Source organism: Astatotilapia calliptera, chromosome 1 (genome assembly GCF_964374335.1).
Source record: "Astatotilapia calliptera chromosome 1, fAstCal68.1, whole genome shotgun sequence".
Lineage (NCBI taxonomy): Eukaryota > Metazoa > Chordata > Actinopteri > Cichliformes > Cichlidae > Astatotilapia > Astatotilapia calliptera.
The window spans coordinates 26026951-26034986 of record NC_137422.1 but is presented as its reverse complement, the minus strand read 5'-3'; positions in this window follow the sequence as shown (position 1 = coordinate 26034986).

The window sequence follows — 8036 nt, the reverse complement described above, 5'->3', positions numbered from 1 at the left end:
GTTTTAATTTTTAAATTGCAAAAAAAATGCAAAAAAAATAATGGCAGGTCAAAATGTATGTTGGTGCCAATCTTTGGTCCATCTAAAGGCCTACTTATAATGACAATCACATATTACTTCAACTGTTTTTTTGTGGAAATATTTAGTTTCGTTTTTTGGTTTTTGGGGCTTATAACACAGGGCGCTCATGTAATAACACTGGGATTTGAAGGGTTAAAACAACGAAAATATAATTAAAACTTTACATGAATATTTCAGGGAGAAGTAGTTTTACAAGGTTGGCTAATTTAAAGTGGAATAAAATATGGATATATGGTCTTTTTATGGCGTGGCTGAGAATGGTCCCTACGGTGATGGGGGTGAGTTTTTTAAAGGATGGCAGGAGGGTTAAAGCATTACATTCAAGTCATACTGTGAATGAGACTTTTTCTAAAACACAGGTTTTATCCTTAACATGGTTTTGCTCTACATTTAAATCACTATTCCTTTTCAGCTACAAATGTGCACGGTAGATGACAGGGACATGTATCCACATATGAAGACTGACTTCCCTATTTTTCATCCTAAATCGAAAAACCCTCAGGGGAGCATGATGAAGGGGATAAAATCAGTCAAAATGTATCAGCAGGAGGCTGCTAAGAATCAAAACTTTCGGATTGTGTGCTTGCAAGCAAAGCCTATCTTTACACCTGGAACAAGTGATGAGTTTTGGAGATCAGCACGTCGGCAGGGTAATTATGGTGCCTCATTGCACACCTGCTGTGGGAGAGTCAGCATGCCTCCATTTAATTGCCCTCCAATGCTTCTGACCTCAAGCAGGACATCCCAATTGATATCAAACAGGCTTGATATTGTCTTTGGTGGTCGTCTGGTATGACCGCTGAAATAAGCAGAACTGTCAGCTCGTGTCAGCATCAGACCAACATCTGAATTGGGTAAAGCTATTTTAACAGCAGACTAACAAAGGATACACAGCAGTATTGGTCATCCGGTCATCTGTTTAATTACACTACATGTAATTAAACTACACTATATATACACACACATTCACAATTTATATCTAAGTAGAAAAGTCCATTATTTTGGGATCTGGAGGATGGTTTTGTTAGACAGAGAGGTGCTATTGCTTATATGAACCACGTAAAGGTATCTCCCTGAATCCTGTAACATACACATCCTACACAAACACTGTCATGCTTCAGCGCCTCCCTCTGTTTCAACTTAGATCAAACTGATGGAGCCCAGTCTACGACATACACACACAACCCCACAGATGGGATTAAAATGCTTTGCAGCTTCAGTTGTTTCTATAAATAAATAAAAGTATATTTTTCAGTCATTTTTATTTCTTTGCATGAATGGCCTTGTGTCTACGTGTACTTCTATTGCTCGTGTTATGGAGACAATAATATGTTTACAAAGTGGCATTGTGAGGTCCAACATTTGGGGATTAAAAAAAAAGGATCCCCCATAAAGTATTTAACTTTAAAGATTTAACATAGCATAAAGTGATGGATGATGACTGTGTGTGTCTGTGTGTGTCTGTGTGCACGTGTTTTGCTTTGGGCCTGATCAGATCAGAAAATGAAAAACATCTGTGAATGGTTTTCGCCGTTGGCTTTCAGCAGAGTGTATATGTCATACATGAGTCTGGCGGTCACACTAGCTGGAAAAATTAAAATTAAACATCTTTATTGTGTTGTACCCTTCACAGTAGGGATGGGCTGGACAAGATAAGATGAAACTTTAATAAAGTGTGTAGAGAAATTAGGTCACCACAGGAAAAAAAACAAGGGGAAAGAAAAAAATGGAGGTGCACTCACAACAGTAATAAAACTAGTGGAAAATTAATGTAGTTTGCATTCTGAACCATATTAAGTAAAGTATTCAGTTTAACGCTGAAACTTTTGAAATACAGTGTAGGAAATGATTCATTTCTCACTGACGAAGAAATGACCTTTTTAATGGAGAGAGACAGAATATCGACTAAAACTCTAAAGAAAACAAAAACACATTACATAAAAATTATAAATCGATTTGTATGACACTGAAGTAAGGATTTAATTGTGTGGTTCGTTCAGGACCTAAAGAGCAGACTGACATGACAGTGGCAAAAAGAGCATAAGACATTGATAAAGGGAACTGAAGGTGAGCAAGAGGCTTTGGGGAGTTCTCAGGGGCTGTGAGAGAGAGAAGAGAGGAGAAATTATTGTCCATTCCAGAAGAGTGAGTTAGGCATGAGTAAAAATGGAGCTGAGAGATCTTAGTTTTTGTGCCGTGGGAGTTTAGTCGGGGAGGAGCGCTGGGTTGGCTCAGGATTTTTGAGGGATCCTCAGGTGGAGAGCATGCAGGCAGATAGAGGGCTGATAAGGTAAGTTCAGAAAGTGTAGGTAAGTTAGGAATTATGAGTATTTCCAAATCTGATTCTAAACAAAATGAGCTAAGAGTTCCCATAATAACCGAAATAGTCTGGCACAGAATTGTGGCGCCATACGGTCTTGGCATATCTGCTGCTTGATTGCGGTGTAAGGAGGATGTTTTTGTCCAAGATTTTATGGTAAATATGGCCCCCCTCCATTGGCCCCTTAATTCTGTGAGCTAGTCTTGTACCTTTAGCAGAAAAAGAGCCACAATCCATGATGTTTCCACCTCCATGCTTGATCATGGGTTTTGGTGTTCTCTGTGTGTACTTGGCATTTTTCTTCTTTCAAACATGATGAGTTGAGTTGATACAAAAGACCTCAATTTGGATTTTATCTAGCCACGGCACTTGCTCCCAAACCTTCTTATTTGGGGTGGCTGTAGCTCAGGTGGCAGAGCAGGTCAGCCACTAATCAGAAGGTCGGTGGTTCGATCTCAGGCTGCATCCTGGCTGCATGCCAAATATCCTTGGGCAAGATACTAACCCCGTGTTTGCCTACTGGTGGTGGTCAGAGGGCCCGGTGGCGCCTGTGTCCGGCAGCCTCGCCTCTGTCAGTGCGCCCCAGGGCAGCTGTGGCTACAATGTAGCTTGCTATCGCCAGTGTGTGAATGTGTGTGTGAATGGGTGGATGACTGAATGTAGTGTAAAGCGCTTTGGGGTCCTATGGACTAGAAAAGTGCTATACAAATGCAGGCCATTTAGATGTTTGTATTTAAGACAGACTTGTACATGGGCACTGCAAGATTTCAGTCTATTACGGTGTAGCACGTTACCAATAGTGTTCTTGGTGACTGTGTTCCCAGCTACCTTCAAAATATTGTGGCGAGCTCAGACAAAGAGGAGACAGAAGTGTCGCTTGGTCTTGCTTCCCCGAGCTAGCGAGGGAGCACAGCCATTTATTAGCAGGCTCCTGGCAAAAACCGCTCTGGCATAGCATGAGCATTCAACAACAACAAAGAACACAACGGCGCTCTCCCACCCCACACAGAAAAACATAGTCGCAGAGAGAGAGCGTGTCACCTTGAACACAGCTGTCAAAAAGAAAACCCAAACAGCCCTGACCCGCTACAATATTAACAAGCTCCTCCCATGTTGTTTTGAGCTGACCTACCACCTTGCAACTGTTCATCCTCATCTCATGGAGCTCCAGACCAAGTACAATCCATGGTAACTTATATATTTATTTTATTTACTTTATTTCATAATGAAAAATCTCACCAACAATTATAACCTTCTCACTAAGCTTCTTGATGATCTGATGGTCTTCTTGATGGTCTTTCAGTCCATTCCAGCCTCATGCATTTCTACAGTCTTTTACCTGATGTCATTTGACAGCACTTTGGTCTCTCTTTGGTGTGCGTACCACATTCTGGCTCCTGCATCTCTATGAGTCTGAATGTTGCTGCTTTGTAAGGGATCAAATATAACTTATTTTAGTTACATTCAAATCAATGTATGCGTTTATAAATATTAGTGTTTTGTATTTTTCTGGATTTTTAGTTATTGTTCTTTTTTTCTTCATTGAAATGAAACTACCATAAAATTAAAGGCTGTCTGTTTCTTTGTAAGTGAGCAGCAGGGTTTTAAATAATTCTTTCCTTCACTGTATATAGTAGATTGCAATTAAGTGGGTAAAATTTGTACTGCATTTTAATGATAATAAACTAATTGCACAGCTTGTGCTGCCTTTTATGCTTTTAGGTCATGCTGGTGTTGTAGCTGTGATGTAATTTTGCACTTCAGGACAATGCTACAGATGGCCGTGGCTACAAGAATAACTGGCTACACAGTGATTTCTATTAATGATCCTAGTGTGCTCTTACTCATTAACTGACACTGACAATCTAGTGTTGCACTTCCAAATTCCTAGGTTCCTTACCTGAATATTCAATTTCTTATTTTTCAAATGTATATGAGGAGTTCACTCACTAAATAGAGCTACATGTCTTTTCCACTAGATATGAAACTTTGTTACAGTCTGTAATGCAACTTCTCAAAATATTGTAAAATCTTCATCCCTATTGCTGAAAACTGGGAGTTTTTACTGCTACACAGTAAAAAATGCCTCATGCTGTGGTGTTGTAGATCAAGACCTTTCCCTTGACTTATTAAAGTACAGAGGCACGACTTTACTTTTAATTAGATTTCTGAAAAGTGCATGTCAGTGGTGGTACACCTCACAGTGAATAAAGGAAACATAAAATGTAAAAAAGATATCACGACAGATAAAGTCTGCATGCTAAAGCAGTCATAACTTCATCTGTTCTTCAAAATTAGAAATATATTTTATCTTGTGCATGCACATACATGATTTAATACTAGAAGTCATTTTTGTAATTCACCTGCGAAAAATTCTGTCTGAGAGGTCAAAAGAGATGTTTCTGACTTTTTTAAATTACATACACCAATTAACGCGTAACTATCAGGTTCTGTGTTAACATTTGATGCCTGATCCTGCAATTTTCACTTCATCTTTCACAAACTAAATACATGAATAAAAAATAATCAGCAAAGAAAATCATAAAGAATACCAAAGTACGCTTGTATCTCATGGCCATTTTTGGTTTTCTTTTGTTCATTCAAACATTTCATTAAATGGTTCAGGAGCAAAGAAAACTGCTTACTTGTCAGATTTGGATTTCTGATTTTGTAAGAAGGGTCCATATGTGTGCATTTTGACATGCATTGCACTGTAAGTGATTACATTATAAGTGCCTATTCATTCATATTTTTGTCTGTTCATCAGCCAGTTTAAGACTAAAGCTTTATGCCAGTTCATTCAGGGTTAAATTGACTTGCTAAGACCCTGAGGCTCAACTCACTGGGAATTGAACTGGCAACCTTCAGGGTCACGCAGACTGAATCTCTTCCTGGCCGTTCTAAACGATCTAGATAACGAGCCCGTTGAGAGTCGATGAGTGTGTAGATTAGCATACATTTACATAAATTAGGAAGGCAATTAATATTCTGTTCAATCTGTTCAGAAGTCATCCGACTATCTACAGGGAAACACAGAGAAAAAGAAAAACAGGAAGATACAGGAGACAGACACAAAAAAGAAATCGGGCCATGCTTAATAATGCAATGTCAAAAAAATATTATTAGATGATGTGATTCGATTACTCATTTTATTCATCAAAGTCAAAGTGTGACAAAGACCTGTGAGCAGGAAAAAAAACTGTAATATAATATTTATTCAGGTGAAGATATGACTGACATTGACTATTGATCTAATATGCTTTAAAGAAGATGCTGGTGATGGCATTGAGAACTTAATAGAGTTTCTCAGATATTTCACCAAACACATGTCCTTATTCATAAAAGCTCTTTTATAACTTTTCTGCTCTAAATTACATGGAAGTTTTATGTAGAACCATATGTGTAATTTATAAAAGGGAATAGTCTATGCTGGTTTCAGAAACTGTATAAATAAATATCTAATATAGTTTGCAAATCCTTTAAACACTTTATGTAATTGGTTAGTCAATTTTAATTTTTCTATAAATGCTAATCAGGAGTTTGCACTTTCACCTCATCGTTTTCATGTCGTTCCTGTGCCTGCGTACATTTCGTCGTTGTGCTCCTGCTTCCCCTCATAGTGGAGAGACTGTCTCAGGAGAAAAAATTAGACCACATGAAATAAACAAACCAAAACTTACTTATATGTAAAAAAAAAAAAAAAAAAAAAACATCCTACAGAAAAATAAAAGTTTTTCATTTCCAGGAACAAGGAAAACAGTTACATTTAGATTATTAAACATCAGGTATCTCTTTCCAAAGTCTATGCTAGTAAATTATTTCATAACTTGATTAACACATTGATTCTTTTTGCCTTAAAGATAAGATAACAATATGCAAGTTTAAATTAGTCAGCAGCATCAACTGATACTAGCAGTCAGAAATCCTCAAATTCACAGGGCAAGGAGGAGGAGTGGCAGCAATCTTTCACTGTAGTTTATTAATCAACCAAAGATGTGGACAGAGTCATAATTCATCAGAAAGCCCTACACTTAGCCTTGTACACCCTGAGTGGAAAACACATTATCTCCTTGCCCCTTAATCAGAGTTTTATCTAATTTATCAGACTTAGTGCTCAATTCAGATACTGTAATGATAGTGGGCCATGTTAACATTCATGTAGATGTTGAAAAGGGCAGCCTCACCACTGCATTTAAGTCATTATTACATTCAGTTGGCTTCTCACAAAATGTAAATGAGCCTACTCACTGTTTTAATCACACTCTTGATCATGTCCTATCATCTCGTATAGAAAATGAAAATGTAATAGTATTACATGAAAACCCTCCGTCATCTGACCATTTCTGAGTAACATCTCAGTTTACAATAATGGATACAAATGACTCGGTAAAAAATTGTCATTACAGTAGATATCAGTCCAAAATCGCCATTGCTAAATTTAAGCAAGTGACTTTACTCATTTTTTCTTCACAGTGATATGGCAACATAGAGTAGCAACTTACCCTTTAGGAGGTTTATTATCTTGTTAATAGTGTGACTCCTCTGAAAGCGAAAACAACAAATCAACAAGGTTTGAGTATCTGCTAAAATTCATATGAATGCAGAGCTTTAAGACAGATAACATTTAATCTGGGGAGGAAATTGAATTCCATTTTCTTAAAATGCAGTTGTCTGGCAAGGGAAAATAGTGGGTTCCAAAGCACTTTGTCTGAGGTTTCTTTTCAGCACCATATCCGGGCTGACAAAGAGTCACAGCTTTGTTGAATCTTGTTTTCCCTGAGCTCTAAGTTGTACTTCATTGCACTTCATTCATTTTTTTTTTTTTACAAATAAAGTTTTAACCATCATAAAAAGCAGCTTTAGAAAGTGCTGCTTCTCTGTTATTGATCTCTCTGAGCTTTTAGTAATTTATCAAACTCATCAGTATGTCCATTAGATCCCATCTCTACAAGACTATTCCAAGAAGTCTTACTATTTACTTGCATTTCCTTTCATGGCTAAAAATTGCAATAACAATTTTAGCAATTTCCAACCTTCCTTTCATTCCAAAAGTTTAGTAAATCAGCTATATGGTCATCTGAATATTGAGTGTTTTATGCATTTAATATATATCTAGGACTGCCTTACTTATATTTCAGTTGTTCTACTGTAGGCTCAGCACATCACGAGAAGTCTTCTTTTGCATTATGTTTTTCTTTGTTTCTTTGTGCTCTTTTTTGTTCTCTTTTCATTTCTCTCTTTGCCCTCAGCCCCAGCTGCTTGCAGTAGATTCTGTTGGCGATGTTTTCTTGTTAAAAAAGGGTTCTTCCTTCCCACCATCACTAAGCAGATGCTCAGAGGATGATCTTGTTGTAGCAGTTTTCTGTCTAATATTGACTGTTGTTGTGAACTGGCGCTTTATAAAAATATTGAATTTAATTGTTAATAAAATATTCCAAAATAGTAGCAAGACTATTATGCCCTTAGAGTGCTATGAATTATCCCAGAAAAAGGCAGTAAGTGAACCTTACACTGGATGTTTTTGTCAAACTACTTGAGAGGTCTGTCCTTCCATTATTCTTCACCGGAGCTTCCGGCTACTTTTTTTTTTTTTCAATTAACCTTGTTCCTCCAGCGTCATTAAGTGGATTTTACT